Below are 22,202 nucleotides of genomic sequence, written 5' to 3'. Positions count from 1 at the left end.
TTAATTGAAACGGTCACCCGGAAAGTGGAACTCCTGCTACACTTTTCCAGAGCTTTCCTAATTGTTGTGCGTTTTAAACAGGCATTCGTATGATAAGAGAAAGTGACTTCCGGGTCGTTAGAAGGTCTTGTTTTCCGTTGAGGGCCCAGACAGGTGAATACAATTGAAGATGGTAGCACCAAATTGACCTAGGCAAGTGATTCCCCTTCTGCATCTGGGAGTATTTCAAGTTTGTTTCTGGAACTTTGGTCCCTGATTTCCATCAGGTGGTTACCTAAGGCTTATTTCAGGCTATCTTTGGGAGGACCCTGCAACCAAATTCATTCACAGAAAATGAGATGCTGTTCTAGGAATATAATTTGTAATTGTCCAGCACGGAGTAAGAAGTCTGGAAACATTAGGACAAGTTTCTGTCACTCGATAATGAAAATTTTTACTAGGCATATGTCATAACATTTTCTTATGTTGACTCACCACATTTGAAACCAAATACCTCTCTGTATGAATTGTGTAATTAGCATTTGGAATTATGGTTGTAATTAGAAGAAATTAATTTTACAAGGCAACTTTCAAGAAGGGAGTTTACTTTCCCGAGGAGATGGGACTCTTATGGCTGCTAAGAGCCCGAGTCCCATTTCTGCCTTTCTGTTGGCTGTTGAATACAGAGTATTTTCAAAGCAGTGAATGCCTAGTAGCCGTTAGTATTTTACCCTTTCAGGTAAATATGTTAAAAGTCTTGTGTGACTAAATTTTAAAGACTACTTTTTATGTTAGAGATGAAAGATACCAAGTCTATTTATATTTTTAACTAATAAAGTTTACTGACCATATTCATGGAGAGGTTGGGTTATTTACAGATTTCCTATGTATAGGTCATTTTTGGATTTTTTTAAGCTGAGTGACTCAGGAGCACACTGTGCAACAGATACAGGATTGAACATTTATTAGGTACTTTGAATATACACACTTAATTTTGAATGATGGTGTGACAAATGATTGAATCAAGTCAAAATTTAGCAACAGTTTGAATGAATTTCATAATCTGTTTTCAGAGCCTACTGCTCGTTGAAATTCGGCCTCCCACCCCATCACCTGGGATTGATGCTCACAGCCTATCATAAATGCATAGGAGATTATCACAGAGTACAGTGTTTCTAGACTTTCTAAAGCATAGGTAGCAGGTAATTAGTTATTTTGTGCTGCTTAATGAAATATGGCTTTCAGAGCATATAAATTGCTCTTTGTCTTTTTAAATGATGTTCTTCAACTCATTGAGGTTAAGACCAGTGATGAACAATGATGTTTTCTATAACCTTTTTCAGTAACATAGCCAGACAAGATAGACTGTCCTCTTTGGGAGGGGGGAGGGGAACCTTGATCGTGTTTGAAAGTATTAAAATGGCCTCTTGAGCAGCAAATCATCTTTCGTGTATTTAGGCTTTGCATAAACTTTTTTTTTTTAGATTAAGTGCTTTAACATCTACTCTTTTTTAAAAAATTTATTTAATTAATTAATTCATTTTTGGCTGCATTGGGTCTTCGTTGCTGCCTGTGGGCTTTCTCTAGTTGGCGGCGAGCGGGGGCTACTCTTCATTTCGGTGCGCGGGCTTCTCATTGCGGTGGCTTCTCTTGTCCCGGAGCATGGGCTCTAGGCCTGCGGGCTTCAGTAGTTGTGGTGCATGGGCTTAGTTGCTCCGCGGCATGTGGGATCTTCCTGGACCAGGGCTCGAACCCGTGTCCCCTGCATTGGCAGGCGGATTCTTAACCACTGCACCACCAGGGAAGTCCCATGCATAAACTTTTAAATTGGCAGATGAATATATAGTTTAGGGCACTCAGCTCCTGAACAGGAGGACCTATTTCCATTTCAGGGAAGAATAACATTTGGTGGTTCAAGCAGATATTCACTTAGCTTTGACTCTCTTCTCTACCTTGTCACATAAGATCTTTTCAGCAGTTCTCTGTTGGAAAAGCACTCAGTTAAGGCTGTGTCTGGTTTACCGCAACCAAATCGTTTGTAGATTGAGTGAAAACTGCCCACTGCAGGGGGCACGGGTTCAATCCCTGATCCTGGTAGTAAGATCCCACATGCCGCGTGGTGTGGCCAAAAAAAAAAAAAGAAAAACTGTTATTTGGTTTGTAGTTGGAGTTTGGGTTTGGGTTTGGGTGTGTTTTTTCAGCAACCCCTTCCCTTCTGGTTAGCCTGAGCCATCACATCTGGGCAGGTTTAAAGGCCATGTGGGCTGTGGGTTCTCTCTGAGACGGCCAGCACTAACGTCAGGCTGGGTTTCTGCTGGCTGCTGGGCAGTGGAGGACAGTTCCACGCATAGTCCGAGACGTCAGCCACTGGCACAACTGTTGCTGTAACAGATTACATTGCACACATGCATTTACGGGTGCAGCTCGTTTTCAGCTCCCTTCCTGGCCTTTTCCAGCTCCCTTCCTGGCCTTTTCCAGTAGCCTCTCTAACCATACCTAAGAAGGACAGGGCATTGTGGTCAGGCAGCCAGCGTATCAAGTCGTGAACCCAGAAGGCCATTCCAAAAGTTCATCTTGGTCTTGGTGGATTATTGCAGTCGCCTCCGTCAAGTGTCTTTCTCAGACTTGGGCCAGGTGAAGCACGTGTTTAGAGGTATTTCACCCACAGGAAGTCATGATGTTGGTGACCTCATATTAAAAACTAGCAGTCAGGGACTTCCCTGGTGGCGCAGTGGTTAAGAATCCACCTGCCAGTGCAGGGGACACGGGTTCGAGCCCTGGTCCGGGAAGATCCCACGTGCCGTGGAGCAACTAAGCCCGTGCGCCACAACTACTGAGCCTGCGCTCTGGAGCCTGCGAGCCACAACTACCGATACCCCGTGTGCCGCAACTACTGAAGCCCACGCGCCTAGAGCCTGTGCTCCGCAACCAGAAAAGCCACCGCAATGAGAAGCCCGCGCACCGCAATGAAGAGTAGCCCCCGCTCGACACAACTAGAGAAAGTCCGCGCGCAGCAACGAAGACCCAACGCAGCCAAAATAAATAAATAAATTGGGAAAAAAGAGAGAAAAAAAAACCTAGCAATCATAATCTCCCTATTACTCATATAGGAGCTTGTTTTTTCACCTGGTGAATAAGTCACCATGGACCAGTACGGTATTATGGAGTGTCATAAGCCCCAGATTTGCTTCCGTGGCCGAGATGGTGATCACAGCCTCAGTGAGGGGGTGTGGCCAGGGAGATCTCTAATAAGAAGCGTTGGTCTGTTCTTGGGGCCAGGTGCAGAAGATGAGTGCACAGTGTCCCCACATCCTCGTCATTATTATTTCCAGTGGCGTGCAGCTTCTTTACTGACAGGCCGGAGCAGGAGTGGGATGCGGGTTAGGGGTGCTGTATCTTCTTAGTTCTGCTTCCTCTAAGTCTCTTGCCAGTACAGTTCAAATTGTTACAAGGCGTTAGGATGTATCCTCGGGCTGGAGGTGTGAGGGAGGTTGGAGTCCGAAAGGATGTTGCAGGATGAGTGAGTGAGGAGCAGAAAGTGAGCTGTGGGGTTGAGGTCCATGCCTAGTGCACAGGGACATGTATGGTGGCCCTGAGCACAGGGCCGGAACTGGGAGAGAACTGGAGTCAGGGTCTGGGTGGTAAGCTGGAGGGCTGATTTGTGAGGCAGTCACTAGGGAGGGAGAGGAAACTGTTAACATTCCAGCTCTCTTTGCAGCTGTGCTGTTTTATGTTCAAATCAACTCCTCATTCTGGGAATTACAATCAACACAGAACAACCGAAATGTGTTGCAGCTCTTCAAATATATCCAATAAAAGGGCTTTCTAGTGTCTGCTTCATTAATGGCTTGTATTTTTGGAGCTGAGAAATTTGAAAGGAATACAGGATAATTGCCAAGATTAAACAATTCAAAGAGGGAAAAAAAACCTCCCATGAATTAAAGTGTGGTAGGTGGAGGGGATCCTCCATGTCTATTACCGTGCTAATAAGCTTAACGTGGTCTTTGGAATGCGGAGATTGGGCACGTAAATATAGCTTTAGCAATTAGCAGAGAAGACAAATGTCTGCATAAATCATTGTCTGCAGCCACCCATTTACCGTTTCCCTGCCCAGAGGATCCGGAAGACTCGTTAGCAGCGGGATTTCTCAGCACAGGCTGAGGAGTGGACTTCAGGCTCGTTGTCCTGTGTGGCGTGGTTCATCCGAGTAGGTCCTCACCAACTCGAGATGTAGCTTATCTATTTGTGATATACCAGTTCTACAAACTCACTTGAGTGAGATTTCTGACATTTTAAAACGTGGCATTTTATCACTTTGGTGAAAGCCATATCTTGATGAAACATTTCTTAGGGGTGTGGATTTCGGGGTAAATGGCACTAATTTCCTAAAGAAAGTGAAATAGTAATCATTATGCCCCCCACTCCAGCCTGCAGGTCTAATTTCTCCTTGAATTGGATGGCAATTTGTTTTTCTCTAAAGCCTTGTTTCCAGGGTATTAATCCTGAAAATGGGAGTTTTATATTAGAAAAGAGGTAAGTTCTTGATTCTTGGGGCACAACGGAAATGTGAAGGACTGTGTTATTAGGGATCTGGGTTTGTAATAAACATTAAGCCTAAATTATAATTACTGTACATTGAGATTGCTGTTAAGCAGTTCTCATGCCTCTGCCCTTGTAAATTACATTTAGCGTTGATTTTCAAATGGAAATGGTATTAGTGTCACTGGCTAAGACCCTCCCCACAGGCAGTGGGCAGAGGGTAGTAGGTGTCCTTGCTGAGTCTTTTAAACTGTGGCAGCACCCTTGGCTTATGTTGGTGTAAGGTTTAGGTTGACGTTCTAGCGGGTGCATTGGGGCTGGGCTGAGCTGAGGCGTTTGCTTGGCCTGCCTGCTCTCAGCCTTGTGCAGAGACTTCAGATTTGGTTTGGACAATCACTGTTGCCCAAAGGAATTCTCAGGTATACATGTCTGTCCTTTAGGGACCCTGTCAGTAGGGCCTGGGAAGAAAGAAAAAAATCTTCTGGTGAAAGGTAGGCCTGGTCAGAAGCCAAATTATAAAAGAGTTATTAAAAAAAAATGGTACGGACCCAATTTCCTTTTGCGTAATTGAAGATTATATACAACATGAACAAATCCTAGGTGTACATCTCCACGAATTTTGACAAATGTTTACACCCACATGATAGAATATTTTCATCACCCCAGAAAGTTTTCTTGTGTCCCTTTCTAATCATTCCCCCTTCAAAGGCAACTACTATTTTGATTTCTGTCATCATATTTTAGTTCTCCCTTTATTGAATTGAATGGAAATGGAATCTCGCAGGATGCACTCTTGGTCCCTGAGACCTAGCCACCTCTTCGGGTCAGCATGCTTCCTTTCCCGGTTGACAGCCCTTCTTCTTGTCTTGGCATCTGGTTTCTTGGAAGACCCCCACCCTGCCCCAACCTAGGGCACTCAACAGGGTCTTGTACTTGGCAGCCCAGAAGGAGTATTTGTTGAATGATGTAGGCAAGGTAGGGAATTCCTTTAAGCCGGGGTACGTCTTGTTCATCCTTAATAACAATAATGATCATAGTTATTATTGTTATCATTATTCTAGTAGCTTCTAAATTATGGAGCACTTACTATTTACTAGGCATGCATGATTTTTATATATATCTCATTTAATCCTTATGACAGCCAAATGAAATAGTGAATAGTATTTATGGACTTCAGAGATGAGAAAATTGAAGTTGAGGGAGATTATGTAGCTTGTACGAGGTCACACAGCTAGTGGGTCCCAAATTACTGGCACAGCGCCTGGCATTGAACTAAGGATTGCCAGAGGCAGCGCTTTAACTCCAGGGAATTAATGTCAGTGGTTGAGTTTCCGACATCTAGATAGGATGGGGAAGTACTTTTGGTTGGGATCTTAAAAATAATGTAACCCGAGCGGGACCCTACGGGGCCTGCCGGGGACAGACCCCTCCCCCATATCCTCTGCTGTAGTTCCTCTCTGAAGTACCCAGACAATAGTATCTCATGCATATTTCCTGAGTTTTTCAGATGCTAAAAACCACCAGCAATGGAAGAAGTTAACTACTTGATGATCAGGAGCCCCCAGACCTTCTGGCGCCTAAGGATTGATAAAGTTAATTGCCCTGTTACTTCACCATCAAGAGAATTGTGCATGAGCTGATCACACACCCTGTGATCCCCCCCACCACCTGGCCTTTAAAAATGCTTTGCTGAAGCCCTTTGTGGAGTTTGGGGTTCTGTGCTCCAAACTCTGACGTCGGCACACGAACTTGCATTCGGTAACAGCAATAGTTTTTTTGAGCACTGACCATATGCCAGGGATTGACATGAAATATCTCAAGCTATCCAAGATAGATATACATACTACTATTATTCCCATTTGACAGATAAGAAAACAGTCTCGGGTTGAGACCAGCAGCTGTGGCACACGGGCTTAGTTGCTCCGCCGCATGTGGGATCTTTCCGGACCAGGGCTCGAACCCGTGTCCCCTGCATTGGCAGGCGGATTCTTAACCACTGCACCACCAGGGAAGCCCAGTTGATTCTTTTCTAATCCAGGTTTGCACAAGGACCAAATTACTTGCCGTTTGCCAACGTGGACATGACTAGGAAGAGTTTGCCTATACAGGCATGATTGCTCCACGGCTGTGATCTTTGTGCAGCCGAAGAGATCTCCGAACAGATTTCTTGAGTGACTTATCCATCTCAGGCACTGTGCTGTGCCCCGGCAGAGAGGAGAGAAACCCAGTCCTACCTTAAGCCTTAGGAGTGCCCTTTCCTTCCTCTTTGGCCTTGGACATTCTCACTTGTACTTCCAAAGTGCATCTCCCCTCAGTTGGCCATGAGTCTGACTTTCAAGATGTAAGCATCTGCCAGTTTGAAAATAATGGTATTTCTTCCCCAGAACTGAGTCTGGGAGCTTGTTTCACCTGTGTTCTATCGATTACACTTCCTCTTAATTCACAACTGGGTAAAACTCCCAATTGTTTATTTATTTATTTTTTCCATTACATGGCATATGCTTTCAGTCTGCCTCTCATCAGAATCATCTGTCTCATTTCCCTTCTCTTTCTCTCTCAATCCCACCCTCTCCTCCTTCCCTCCCTCCCTCCTTTTCTCTCCTGTTCTGCCACCTTCCTTTTCTTGTCTACAGATGTCAGTGGTTTTCATTAAGTGAATAGGGTTCCTTAGGGTATGCTGGGCTCATTGGAGGATTCTGATTTCTGGATTTTCTCCCTTGATAGCTATAACTTCAGTAAAAGAAATCCCCCCCATAACATGTAGCTCCATGGAAGAAGCATTTCACTCCTTATTATGTAACTCATTTTAAATGGAAAAATAAAGTGCGAGCTTTATTTCGTATACTGTTTATGCTGCCTTCAGTTAGATAATATTTCCAAAAATATATCTTGTTAACAGAGACATACGCCTTGAACGAGCATTATTAATTATAGTTCTCTAAGTTAGGACTCATGCAGTGTTTCTCTGGTGCTGCAGAACCTAGTTTTAACAGCCGTAATGAACAGTGACGGGTCTATCGCGTGGTTATAGGTAAGTTTAATAACAAATGTGAAACCCAGTTCTCAAAAAATCCCTCCAAATTATGTAGGTAGCATGTCTCCTGCTCTTGCACTGGGGGTCAGTAAACAGATCGAGTTCTTCAAATATTTATCTTGCTGTTAAAAGTAGAAGTAAACAAGCTAAAGAAGGCAGGCTGAGCGCAGTTCTTGAATATGCCTATAGCTATTTTAAGAATCTTCTTTCAACCACGACTTTGAAAGTATTGTGAATTGACCTGCTTCTTTTGCCTTTGATTCTCCGTGTGTGTGCTCGCCTCTTCCCTTGGGGGGCTTATTGAAAAGACTTCCAAGAGCTCTTGGATTTGCGCGTGGTTTTCGGAGCCCTGGGAACAATGTGAGCGGTTCTCCTTGGAAACGGGGCCGGCGCTCCTCGTGGCTCTCGCTCCGGGCGCTCCTCGTGGCTCTCGCTCCCGGGAGCGTTTGTTTTCCGACTAACTGGGACCCGACAAGCTGGGACCCGGGCGGGAGCGCCGAACGGCCCGGTTAACCGGCGTCCCTCAGTCGCCGCGGATCCGGCCGGCGGGTTGATTACAAACCTGTGTGCTCATGAGCCTCGTGATGCGGCGGCTGCCGAAAAAAGAAACACGGAAAAGTTGTGTCACCGAAGGTGAAACTTGGCGAAGAAGTGCTCGGCGCCGGGCATGACAAAGCTGCTCGCGGCGGCGGCGGCGGCGGGCAGCCGAGGGCTTTGCCCACCGGCCCCGGGCGCCGGCAGCCCGGCTCGCTCGAGTGGGTACGCCGCCGAGGGGGCGGGGCGCCGGGGGCAGCCCACGGCCTGGAGGTCTAGACCGCGGGCGCTTTGCAGCCGGTGGGAGACAGCGTTAAGATGGTGGCGGCGGGCGGGGCCGGAGGAAGAGTGTCCTGACCCCCACCCGCCTCTAGCGATCAGGGCGTCCTTGCCCTGCCTACGCCTGACCCACCCGCTGGGCCCCTCAAAGGCGGATACTCTTCAAAGCCTGGAAGTCAGGTCTTAGCCAAACAGAAGTGCTTTGCTTTCTCTGTCTTCTGGTCAATGTTAATTCGGTTTCAGCTGTGTAAAAAACCTAGGATGCGTCTTGACCAGAACGCCCCTGACCGTTTTGAGTTCGTCTGCTTTTATATTGCTTATGTTTCGTGGTGTCGATTTTTTTCAGATTACAAAATAATGCATGCAATTCAGAAAATCATAAAAGCATGAAAAAGAAAATATCCCCCAAGGGTTGTACTCCCAGGTTCTTTTTGAGATTTTCCTTCCAGTCTTTTTTCTCTGAATTTTATAATACACACGTATACATCTTTAAGTACTTGTGTGGGATTACACAGTAGATACTATCACCTGCTTTTTTTCCCTCAACACCCTGTTAGAATGTTTTTCTATGTCATTAAATAATCTTCCACACTATCATTTTTAGCGCATGCACTGGGTGTGGATTTGGGGGTGACAAAGGAGAGATGGTAATTTTGAGCCTGAGGTTGTGAAAAGTTTTTCTCTGCTGCCTTGAGATCTTTCTCACTGGGCTCCACAAACATTATTCGTATTTTATAAACGTATATATACGAATCTGTGCATATATAAAGATACATATATGCATGTATAAATTTACATATACAATTAAATGCATGTAGACAAATATGCATATGTCTAAATAAACACACACACAAATATGCTTAGAATAAACCCTGAAAGAATATATATCAAAAGGAATCTCTGAGTGGTTGGCTTATAGAAGATGTATAGAGGATGTATATGTATATGTATGTTTATTCATGTCTTACAGTGGACGTATACAATGATCATAATGATAGAATGAAAATTAACATAAGCAATATATTGCTTATGGATTGTCTTCAAACTGACTTTTCTGCTCCAGCTCTTACCATTTCTTGATCTGGAATGCTCTACTACCTATTATTTCTACATTTTGTGATCCTTCACGTCCAAGCTTAACCCACATCATCCAGGAAGCCTCTCTCCCACCCTCCCTACAGGATCTGTTTACCCCTTGCACTGGGCTTCTCGGTTACCCATCTGGCAATGTCCGTGGACTACTTTGGATAAATCTGATGATGCATTTTTCATCTGCTCATGTTTTATCTCCCCAACTAGATTTTAAACCTCCTCAAGGGCCCTTGTCACAAAAGAGGTACAATACTCAATAAATGTGTTACTTAACCATCACGCTCAGCATCCTTCCTAGGTTTCTTTAAATGCTCTTGTACCTTTTGAAACTCCAGACCATATCAGAAGCCCTTAGAATGACAGCAACAATGCATCTGGATTTAATATCGCTAATTTGATTTGGGGTATAATTTTCACTTCACAGTGGGCCATCTTCCAGGTAAAAGTGGCTGCATGGTTAAAAGCATGGGTTTTAGAAACTTGGGTTCACATATAAGTTCCTCTGCTTAGTCGCTGTGTGATCTTGGGCAAATAATCTTTCTAAGCCTCTTCGCAATGGAGATAGTTATATTTATCTCACATGCCTATTTTAAAGATAGAATGAGATAATGTGTGAAAAACAAACATAGAATTTGGTCAATGGTCATATTGATAATATTATTAAAATAGTAGTGATTTTCATATTGATTATTCAAGTTAGAGGGTTCTTGTTAAAGGGCTTGTTGGCCATAGAAATAAATCTAAAGATTCACACATCTGTCTGACAGTCATACTCCAATTTAATGGATTTTAGTTATACAGTCACTGGGGATGGGTTCCAGGACCCCCCACCCCCAGATACCAAAATAAAATCCGTGGATGATCAAGTCCTTTATATAAAATGGTGTAGTATCCGCATATAACTATGCACATCCTCCTGTAGACTTTAGATCATCTCTAGATTACTTCTAATACCTAATGCAAATGTAAATGCCATATAAATAGTTGTAAATACAATGTAAATGCTTTGTAAATAGTTGATGGCCTGTGGCAAATTCAAGTTTTGCTTTTTGAAACTTTCTGGAATTAAAAAAAACTTTTTAGATCCATGGTTGAATCCACAGATGTGGAATTTGTGGATACAGAGTGCCGACTCTACTAATTCATGTATTAAGTCATTCATCCATTACTTTATCAATAAATATTTGTTGAACCTCCTACGTGACAGCAGTGAGCAGAACACAGAATCATCCCGGCTTTCATGGAGCTGATACTTTACAGGTTTACTTAGAGGAACCGGACTTTCAGTGCACAAAGCACTCTGTCCCATGTTGGTGACATGTCAAGCAGTGAGTGACCTGGTGCCCATAATAGCCATCCGGGCCCCCGGGCCCTGGCCAGCCCGAACTACCAGGGAGGGAACCTGGGTGAAGTTGGACATGGCTTATTCATCTTTGGTCCAGGGACCAACTAGAGCTGAGGTTCCTGAACCTGCTTGGGCTCAGCACCACCTTCCACCACATACATCCCCACCATGAGGATTTGACTCAGTAGGTCTGAGTATGGGGCTTATGAACCCATATGGTTTATAAATCTCCTTAAGTGATTCGAACGCACAGCCAGTTACGGGGCTTACTGCTCCTGAGCAGTGTTTCTCTAGCTTGCCGGAAGTTAACAGTCACCTGTAGGGTTTGTTTAAAAAAAAAAAAAAAAAAAAAAAAAAGCTACCCCTCCCCCTGACCTGCTGACTCAGAACTTTAGGAAGAGAGTTTGGTACTGTGAATTGTAAATCAGCGTCTTGGTGATTCTTATCATTGAGCAAGTTGGGGAAACATTGTCCTAGAGACATCGAAGGACCCCTGGCTATTATGTGTAAATGTGCATTTTTCTGGTGGTGGCGTCCATAGCTTTCAGCAGATTCTCAGAGGGTTCAGTATCTCCAAAAATAGCCCTGAGCTCTGTGCCCAGCATTGCTATCGGTGAACTGTGTGCATTGGGTCCTCGGTTTTCTCAGCCCTACTCATCCTCCACAGGCAAGTGTTCTGTTTGGAAGCCTCCTTTCTCCATTCTTGCTCCTCCTTTCTCTCTTGTCAGGCTGGCTTCCATTCTTTCTGTTGCTTCCAGGAAGAGAATTTCAAAGCCTTGGGCCCTTCCAGAGAGGGCAGGGCTGGGAGGGAGCTTTGGGGATGCCCTCCAGCGCTGGCCATCCCAGCATAGCTGTGAGAATGGTGGCGGTCAGTGAGCAGGTGTCGTGACCCTTCTGGGGGCTGGACCCCAATGGATCTTAATGTGGGGGGATAAGGGCCTGGAAAGTGGGACTTCTGAGATAATCCTTTGCCAGTCCAGAGCAGGTGGGCAAGGGCATTCCCCCTTCTTGGTACCGCTTTCCCGCCTGTACGTGGCAGGAGGTGGCGCGGGGTGGGATTGCGAGGGTTGGGCCAGGCTCAGACACATCCCTCCTTGGTCTCCCCCAGGCAGCCAGCAGTGTCGCTGTCACTGGTTCATGAGCAGTCAAGTGCATTGACCTATTACTGCTAGTTACTTTGAGTTATAAATGGTTTTTATTTCCCCTGTGGAATTGGGGATTCAGGCTGTATAGAACGACCCGATTTGTATCACAAGAGCCTTTGGGACTTTGACAGATTTCACCACTTAAAAAACACAGCTTTTTGTCTCTACCCCACTGGACATAAAAGCAATCTTTGAATTTATGGAACAAAGAGCATGTCTTTAAACGCCAGTGCGCACAGAAAGGGAGGAAAGGGAAGTAAGACAGTTCGTCCTCTTTTCTGAGGCCATTGTCTCCAGGCAAGTGACAAAACTGAATACGCTGAAAAATCTTGTATTGATTTTTAGTGCAAAGGCATCTCCCTAGGATCTGAAAACCCGGTAGAAGATAATAAACTTGTTCTCCTGCCTTTGAGCCAGGAGTTGAGTTGCTTCGTTTACTGAGAGAGAGATTTTGACCAGGGTGCCTCTCTCTTGACCATACTGATAGAGAAGAGGCTCGGTTTCTGAAAGCCTGATATATACAGGTTGGATTCAAATGGTGAATGGGGAGGTCGTTGCAATATTGAAGGACTTATTGTTTTATGAAAAGGTTTTCTTTTCATAGCATCATCTCTGGTGTATCTGAATGTTTCTTTACGGATCAAGGATTACTTCATTAAAAATAAAGAAATAAAGGCCAAGGCTAGAGGTCTCTTGTTGAAGCATTTGGGCTTCCTGCAGTTCTCATTATAAGCTATTGCTCGCAGTGGCTGTTTTCGCTTCCCAGGTTCTTTTTAAAAATCTTTATTTTTACTTTTTATTGTGGGAAAATATACAGTAATTTTTTTAAAAGTGTACAGTTCTGTGGCATTATGTGCACTCACGTTGTTCTGCAACCGTCACCACCACACTTACAAGGTTCTTTCTTTTAGAATTTTATATATTTTTTTATACGGCAGGTTCTTATTAGTTATCCATTTTATACATATTAGTGTGTACATGTCAATCCCAATCTCCCAATTCGTCACACCACCCCCCTGCCCCCACCACTTTCCCCCCTTGGTCCCCATACGTTTGTTCTCTACATCTGTGTCTCAATTTCTGCCCTGCAAACCGGTTCATCTGTACCATTTTTCTAGGTTCCGCATATATGCGTTAATATACGATGTTTGTTTTTCTCTTTCAGACTTACTTCACTATAACAGTCTCTAGATCCATCCACGTCTCTACAAATGACCCAATTTCGTTCCTTTTTATGGCTGAGTAATATTCCATTGTATATATGTACCACATCCTCTTTATCCATTGGTCTGTCGATGGGCATTTAGGTTGCTTCCGTGACCTGGCTATTGTAAATAGTGCAGCAATGAGCATTGGGGTGCATGTGTCTTTTTGAATTATGGTTTTCTCTGGGTATGTGCCCAGTAGTGGCATTGCTGGGTCATATGGTAATTCTATTTTTAGTTTTTTAAAGAACCTCCATACTGTTCTCCATAGTGGCTGTATCAATTTACATTCCCACCAACAGTGCAAGAGGGTTCCCTTTTCTCCACACCCTCTCCAGCATTTGTTGTTTGTAGCTTTTGTGATGATGCCCATTCTAACTAGTGTGAGGTGATATCTCATAGTAGTTTTGATTTGCATTTCTCTAATCATTAGTGGTGTTGAGCAGCTTTTCACGTGCTTCTTGGCCATCTGTATGACTTCTTTGGAGAAATGTCTATTTAGGTCTTCTGCCCATTTTTGGATGGGGTTGTTTTTTTTTTTAATATTGAGCTGCATGAGCTGTTTATATATTTTGGAGATTAATCCTTTGTCCGTTGATTCGTTTGCAAATATTTTCTCCCATTCTGAGGGTTGTCTTTTCGTCCTGTTTATGGTTTCCTTTGCTGTGCAGATGCTTTTAAGTTTCATTAGGTCCCATTTGTTTATTTTTGTTTTTATTTCCATTACTCTAGGAGGTGGATCAAAAAAGATCTTGCTGTGATTTATGTCAAAGAGTGTTCTGCCTATGTTTTCCTCTAAGAGTTTTACAGTGTCCAGTCTTACATTTAGCTCTCTAATCCATTTTGAGTTTATTTTTGTGTATGGTGTCAGGGAGTATTCTAATTTCATTCTTTTACATGTAGTGGTCCAGTTTTCCCAGCACCACTTATTGAAGAGACTGTCTTTTCTCCATTGTATATCCTTGCCTCCTTTGTCATAGATTAGTTGACCATAGGTGCGTGGGTTTATCTCTGGGCTTTCTATCCTGTTCCATTGATCTATATTTCTGTTTTTGTGCCAGTACCATTGTCTTGATGACTGTAGCTTTGTAGTATAGTCTGAAGTCAGGGAGTCTGATTCCTCCAGCTCCATTTTTTTCCCCTCAAGACTGCTTTGGCTGTTCAGGGTCTTTTGTGTCTCCATACAGATTTTAAGAGTTTTTGTTCTAGTTCTGTAAAAAATGCCATTGGTAATTTGATAGGGATTGCATTGAATCTGTAGATTGCTTTGGGTGGTATAGTCATTTTCACAATATTGATTCTTCCAATCCAAGAACATGGTATATCTCTCCATCTGTTTGTATTATCTTTAATTTCTTTCATCAGTGTCTTATAGTTTTCTGCATACAGGTCTTTTGTCTCCCTAGGTAGATTTATTCCTAGGTATTTTATTCTTTTTGTTGCAATGGTAAATGGGAGTGTTTCCTTAATTTCTCTTTCAGATTTTTCATCATTAGTGTATAGGAATGCAAGACATTTCTGTGCATTAGTTTTGTATCCTGCAACTTTACCAAATTCATTGATTAGCTCTAGTAGTTTTCTGGTGGCATCTTTAGGATTCTCTACGTATAGTATCATGTCATCTGCAAACAGCAACAGTTTTACTTCCTCTTTTCCAATTTGTATTCCTTTTATTTCTTTTTCTTCTCTGATTGCCATGGCTAGGACTTCCAAAACTATGTTGAATAATAGTGGCAAGAGTGGACATCCTTTTCTTGTTCCTGATCTTAGAGGAAATGCTTTCAGTTTTTCACCATTGAGAAGGATGTTTGCTGTGGGTTTGTCGTATATGGCCTTTATTATGTTGAGGTAGGTTCCCTCTCTGCCCACTTTCTGGAGAGTTTTTATCATAAATGGGTGTTGAAATTTGTCAAAAGCTTTTACTGCATCTATTGAGATGATCGTTTGGTTTTTCTTCTTCAATTTGTTAATATGGTGTATCACATTGATTGATTTGCATATATTGAATAATCCTTGCATCCCTGGGATAAATCCCACTTGATCATGTTGTATGATCCTTTTAATGTGCTGTTGGATTCTGTTTGCTAGTATTTTGTTGAGGATTTTTGCATCTATACTCATCAGTGATATTGGTCTGTAATTTCCTTTTTTTGTAGTATCTTTGTCTGGTTTTGGTATCAGGGTGATGGTGGCCTCATAGAATGAGTTTGGGAGTGTTCCTTCCTCTGCAGTTTTTTGGAAGAGTTTGAGAAGGGTGGGTGTTAGCTCTTCTCTAAATGTTTGATAGAATTCAGCTGTGAAGCCATCTGGTCCTGGACTTTTGTTTGTTGGAAGATTTTTAATCACAGTTTCAATTTCATTACTTGTGATTGGTCTGTTCCTATTTTCTCTTTCTTCCTGGTTCAGTCTTGGAAGGTTATACCTTTCTAAGAATTTGTCCATTTCTTCCAGGTTGTCCATTTTATTGGCATAGAGTTGCTTGTAGTAGTCTCTTAGGATGCTTTGTATTTTTGCTGTGTCTGTTGTAACTTCTCCTTTGTCATTTCTAATTTTATTGATTTGAGCCCTCTCCTTCTTTTTCTTGATGAGTCTGGCTAATGGTTTATCAATTTTGTTCATCTTCTCAAAGAACCAACTTCTAGTTTTATTGATCTTTGCTATTGTTTTCTTTGTTTCTATTTCATTTATTTCTGCTCTGATCTTTATGATTTCTTTCCTTCTACTAACTTTGGGTTTTGTTTGTTCTTCTTTCTCTAGTTCTTTTAGGTGTAAGGTTAGATTGTTTATTTGAGATTTTTCTTGTTTCTTGAGGTAGGCTTGAATTGCTATAAAGTTCCCTCTTAGAACTGCTTTTGCTGCATCCCATAGGTTTTGGATCGTCGTGTTTTCATTGTCATTTCTCTCTAGCTATTTTTTGATTTCCTCAGTGATCTCTTGGTTATTTAGTAACGTATTGTTTAGCCTCCATGTGTTTGTGTTTTTACGTTTTTTTCCCTGTAATTGATTTCTAATCTCATAGTGTTGTGGTCAGAAAAGATGCTTGATATGATTTCAGTTTTCTTAAATTTACCGAGGCTTGATTTGTGACCCAAGATCTGATCTATCCTGGAGAATGTTCCATGTGCACTTGAGAAGAAAGTGTAATCTGCTGTTTTTGGATGGAATGTCCTATAAATATCAATTAAATCTATCTGGTCTATTGTGTCATTTAAAGCTTGTGTTTCCTTATTAATTTTCTGTTTGGATGATCTGTCCATTGGTGTAAGTGAGGTGTGAAAGTCCCCTACTATGATTGTGTTACTGTCGATTTCCTCTTTTATAGCTGTTTGCAGTTGCGTTATGTATTGAGGTGCTCCTATGTTGGGTGCATATATATTTATAATTGTTATATCTTCTTCTTGGATTGATCCCTTGATCATTATGTAGTGTCCTTCCTTGTCTCTTGTAACATTCTTTATTTTAAAGTCTATTTTATCAGATATGAGTATTGCTACTCCAGCTTTCTTTTGATTTCCATTTGCATGGAATATCTTTTTCCATCCCCTGGCTTTCAGTCTGTATGTGTCCCTAGGTCTGAAGTGGGTCTCTTGTAGACAGCATGTATATGGGTATTGTTTCTGTATCCATTCAGCCAGTCTGTGTCTTTTGCTTGGAGCATTTAATCCATTCACGTTTAAGGTAATTATGGATATGTATGTTCCTATGACCATTTTCTTAATTGTTTTGGGTTTGTTTTTGTAGGTCCTTTTCTTCTCTTGTGTTTCCCACTTAGAGAAGTTCCTTTAGCATTTGTTGTAGAGCTGGTTTGGTGGTGCTGAATTCTCTCAGCTTTTGCTTGTCTGTAAAGCTTATGATTCCTCCATTGAATCTGAATGAGATCCTTGCCGGGTAGAGTAATCTTGGTTGTAGGTTCTTCTCTTTCATCACTTTAAATATATCATGCCACTCCCTTCTGGCTTGTAGAGTTTCTGCTGAGAAATCAGCTGTTAACATTATGGGAGTTCCCTTGTATGTTATTTGTCGTTTTTCCCTTGTTGCTTTCAATAATTTTTCTTTGCCTTTAATTTTTGTCAGTTTGATTACTACGTGTCTCACTGTGTTTCTCCTTGGGTTTATCCTGCTTGGGACTCTCTGCACTTCCTGGACTTGGGTGGCTATTTCCTTTCCCATGTTAGGGAAGTTTTCGACTATACTCTCTTCAAATATTTTCTCTGGTCCTATCTCAGTCTCTTCTCCTGGGATGCTTATAATGTGAATGTTGTTGTGTTTAATGTTGTCCCAGAGGTCCCTTAGGCTGTCTTCATTTCTTTTCATTGTTTTTTCTTTATTCTGTTCTGTGGCAGTGAATTCCACCATTCTGTCTTCCAGGTCACTTATCCATTCTTCTGCGTCAGTTATTCTGCTATTGATTCCTTCTGGTTTGTTTTTCATTTCAGTTATTGTATTGTTCATTTCTGTTTGTTTGTTCTTTAATTCTTCTAGGAGTTTGTTCTTTAATTATTATAGGTCTTTGTTAAACATTTCTTGCATCTTCTCGATCTTTGCCTCCATTCTTTTTCCGAGGTCCTGGATCATCTTCATTATCATTATTCTGAATTCTTTTTCTGGAAAGTTTCCTATATACACTTCATTTAGTTGTTTTTCTGGGGTTTTATCTTGTTCCTTCATCTGTTACATAGCCCTCTGCCTTTTCATGTGTTCTGTCTTTCTGTGAATATGGTTTTTTTTCCACAGGCTGCAGGACTGTAGTTCTTCTTGCTTCTGCTGTCTGCCCTCTCATACTTCCAGGGTTCTTAATGAGAGATTATAATGGCTGGAAGGGACCATAATAACCATTTGGCCCAACCTTCCCGTTACAGAGAAGAGGGAAATCAGGCCCACAGTGATGTAGTGCTCTGCCCAAGGCCAGAAAGCAACTTATTAACAGGGGCCTAGCCCAGTGCATTTCTGTGTGACCACATTGATAGTAAAGGTGGCATCTTTGACTCTACTGGTAGCATAATCAAGGATTGGCCTAAATATTTAGGATGTTTCCCTTATTTTTTTTAAAAATCAAGTAAGTAATCAGTCTTTATGATTTAGAGCCGGAAGCCCTTCACACATCATCTAGTCCCAATTCCAAATTTAAAATATTGGTTCTATTTGCTGTTTCTAAATCCAAATTCAACTACAAAAAGATGCTAACCTTCTGATTTCCAAAAATCACGCAAATTCTTCCCCAGTCTTCCTTCCACTGACTCCTTGACATTCCATGGTTGAAACCAAGTTCTTTGTGGGTGGCTGTTATTAATAATCTTTCCTTGGGATGTTTACAGTAACTGTTGTGACCTAAATAAAATTTGCCTGTCTTGTTTTTCCCCCTCAAAGGCAAGAACAGTTTTTAAGAGTGTGTTCATCTCATACCATTGTACTTACCTGTGACTAAAAGAGCTGAACATTGGGGTTTTTTTTTTTCTGTTTATTACATTAGGTGAGGAAACTTTCATTAGATGGAGTAGGGTATTTCTACACAAGTTAAACTGTTTGGGGCCTTTGTGTACCATAACCACTTTTTCTTGGAGTAGAGGTTCAAGACAATGTACCATGTAGCTTTATAGCATGATCCTTCATAAAAATTTTATTTCTAATTGTGATACAATACACGTGATAGAAAATTTATCATCTTTAACCATTTTTAAGTGCACAGTTCAGTAGTGTTAAGTGTATTCACATTGTTGTGCAGCCAATCTCCAGAACTTTTTTATCCTGCAAAACTGAAACTTTACCCATTAAGCAACACCTCCCCGTCCCTCTTCCCCCCAGCCCCTGGAAACCACCATTCTCCTTTCTGTTTCTATGAGTTTGACTATTTTAGAGATCTTATATATAAGTGGAATCTTACAGTATTTATCTCTTTGTGACTGGCTTATTTCACTTAAGATAATGTCCTCAAGGTCCATCCATGTTGTGGCATGTGTCAGAATGTCCTCTTAAAAGGCTGAATGATATTCCATTGTATATTGTATTAGTCGGGGTTCTCCAGAGAAGCAGAATCAATAGGATATCTATATATAGATAGAGATGGAGATAGAGGACATTTATTATAGAAATTGGCTCATGTGGTTATGGAGGCCGAGAAGTCCCACAGTCTGCCATCTGCAAGATGGAGAACCAGGAAAGCCGATGGTGTAATTCAGTCTGAGTACAAAGGTTTGAGAACCAGTGCAGCTGATGATGTAACTCCTACTCCAAGATCGAAGGCCTGGGGGTGGGGTGGGGGGTCGGGTGGTGTAAGTCCTGGACTTTGAAGGCCTGAGAACCGGGAGCTCCGATGTCCACGGGCAGGAGGGGATGGACATCCCAGCTCAAGGAGAGAGAGAATTTGCCCTTCCCCCAGCCTTTTGTTCTGTTGGGGGCCTCAAGGGATTGGATGATGCCTGCCCACATTAGTGAGGGGGATCTTATGTACTCAGTCTACTGACTCAAATGCTAATCCCTTCCAGAGACACCCTCACAGACACACCCCAAAATAATGTTTTACCAGCTATCTGGTAAAACATCTCATAGCCCAGCCAAGTTGACACATAAAATCAACCATCACATATGTATGTACCACATTTTCTTTATGCATTTCCTCTGCTGATGGACGTTTGGGTCGCTTCTACCTTTTGGCTGTGAGCATGGGTGTTGATCCTTTTTTTGTTGTTTAAGTGATGGGAGAAGTTGGTTTTTTGTTGTTTAAGTGATGGGAGAAGTTGGTTTTTTTTTTTTTTTTTCTTTTGGCTGTGTTGGGCAGCTTGTGGGATCTTAGTTCCCTGACCAGGGATTGCACCTGGGCCCCGGCAGTAAAAGCACTGAGTCCTAACCACTGGACCTCCAGGGAGTTCCTGGGAGAAGTTGTTTTAACGTACTCGATTTGTTTCCTCAGTCTTAGTCCTAGGTCATCAAAATAATATGGTGAATGAAGTGAAGGAAGAGCCCAAACCATCAGGCTGGGCCCTGAGGATGGAGGTGTTAATCCAAATGGCTTGCAAGTTTGAGAACCATGAGAAGAGAGAATAGGGCTTTTGTTGGTCCTCTTCTGTCTATGTATTTTTTATGGTGGGTTTTTTTGGTACAGTGATGTTTTGGTAGAAATAATGTGGTTTCTCTGCGATAGCCTCCATGGTCCTTCATCCCTGCATCTGGAGTGGACTGTGCCTTCCAGTGTCCTTTGCAATTTATCTCCATTTCCCTTTTGCTTTGTAAGTCTCTCCCCCTGTACTGTAAACTTCTTGAGCTCAGGGCCGCTATCATTCATCTCTGGATGTCCAGTACCTAGGACAGAGCCTGGCCCATAAAGCAAATATATTAAGTGCTTGTTTGAACAGAAATTTGACTCATTGTGTCATTTGGAAAATTGTAACTTCCTAGTTAGTCTTGGAACAATTTGACATTTTTATTTGTTTTCCTCTGCTTCTTTTATGTGTGAGACATGGCTTATGTTCAGGCGTACAAATTAGGTTTAAGTATGTGACAATTAAGTTTCTTTCTCTCAATCCTTTGCTGAATACTTGGCATGAAATAGAGGAAATATCCAGGTCTGGACTTCAGTGTTGATCTGTGCAGCCCCTCTGAACTTCTTCACTGTGCGTCCTCTCTCCTCCCAGCCCCCTCATAAGATGGTTCGCACAGGTCTTGTGTGTGGCTTTGGCTTGTACAGCCAGTGCCACGAGTGCTGTATTTTTATCGGGGCACAGATTTCCCACTCTGTGTACTGGCTCCTAAGCCTTGTTTTTCATGCCCCTTGCCATCTTCAAAACCCTCCAGAACATCTTTATATGTTTCCCGAAATAGAAATCTCCCCAAGCGGACTCTGGTTTCTAATAAAAGCCCTAGCAATATTTAATATATTCTGTTTCCCATTTGTGAGCAGAGAGCGTGCAGATACACTTATTAGGTGATAGACAATACTTTAGAAACACATGCCTGAGAATCTGGGCACCATTCATTCAAAGAGCACCAGCCATCTGGCAGGCTCAGTGCCAGGCACTGAGGGGCAGAGAGTCGCTGTTCTTTCTCCCTCAGAGCTGACAGTGGGAAGGATTGAGAGCTGGGGAAGCTCGCGAGAAGGGCACTGCCCTAGGTGGGTGGCAGTTAGTAGCGGGAACATTGACCTGACACCTGTAGGATGAGCAAGTGTTCGTCAGTTGATGAGAAGGAACAAGAGTGTCATGGCAAGTGCGAACGGTACATGCAAAGGCTGGCAGACAGTGAGAACCGGGCTTACTTAGAGAACCGAAGGAAGTTCAGGGTTCCTTGAGCAGCGAGTCAGCCTAGTGACAGGCCAGGCCTTGCGTGCCCTGAGTTATGCCACTCATGTGGCAGTGGACTCATGTGGCAGTGGACGTTCTCAGTGATTTCCAGTTTTTAAGAAGAATTTCAAAAACACCATTTCTCTCTGCATTAACAGGCAGGTTCCCTGATTGGAAGAAATATATGAAAAGACAAACTATACAGAATTCAAGCAGGCTCAGTGATAACAATGGACGAGTTTAAATGCCGACTGTGAAGCAAAACCATAGGATACGATCTTTTTAAATGAATAAAACTCATTAGATTTTTAAGTAGAAGCCTTTGTTGTTAAAGTTTTTTGTTTTTTTTTTACCACCAAAAATGTAGTTTCCATGGGTCACCATACAGTTGATCCTTTTGCCCATTTTGCCCTCCCCCTCCCCCTCCCCTTTCTGGTAACCACTACTCTGTTCTCTGTATCTACGTGGTTTTGTTTGGTTTGTTCATTCATTTATTTATTTTTATTTGTTGATTAGCTTTTTAGATTCCACATATGAATGAAATCGTACGGTGTTTCTCCATGTGACTTATTTCCCTTAGCACGATACCCTCAAGGTCCATCCATGTTGTCCCAAATGGCAAGATTTTATCTTTTTTATGGCTAGTAGTATTCTTGTATGTATATACCACATCTTCTTCATCCGTTGTTGGGCATTTAGGTTGTCTTCATGTCTCGGCTATTGTAAATAATGCTGCTGTGAACATAGGGGTGCACATATCTTTTCGGATTAGTGTTT

The 22,202-nt window shown here is 42.3% G+C and overlaps 1 protein-coding gene and 1 long non-coding RNA gene across 5 annotated transcripts in view; both read left to right on the top strand.

Moving 5' to 3' along the window:
- Positions 1-22,202, top strand: part of FGF13 (fibroblast growth factor 13) — a 528,165-nt gene that overhangs the window by 24,173 nt on the left and 481,790 nt on the right. The window lies entirely within an intron of this gene.
- On the top strand, positions 16,838-21,979 carry LOC309652051. The gene is made up of 2 exons (XR_014258544.1): positions 16,838-19,853; positions 19,887-21,979. It is a non-coding gene; the product is annotated as an uncharacterized lncRNA (long non-coding RNA).

The sequence above is a fragment of the Balaenoptera physalus genome, assembly GCF_965194825.1.
Source record: "Balaenoptera physalus genome assembly, chromosome: X".
Lineage (NCBI taxonomy): Eukaryota > Metazoa > Chordata > Mammalia > Artiodactyla > Balaenopteridae > Balaenoptera > Balaenoptera physalus.
Note: the sequence above shows the minus strand (reverse complement) of the source record. Positions and strands in the feature narration are given on the sequence as shown.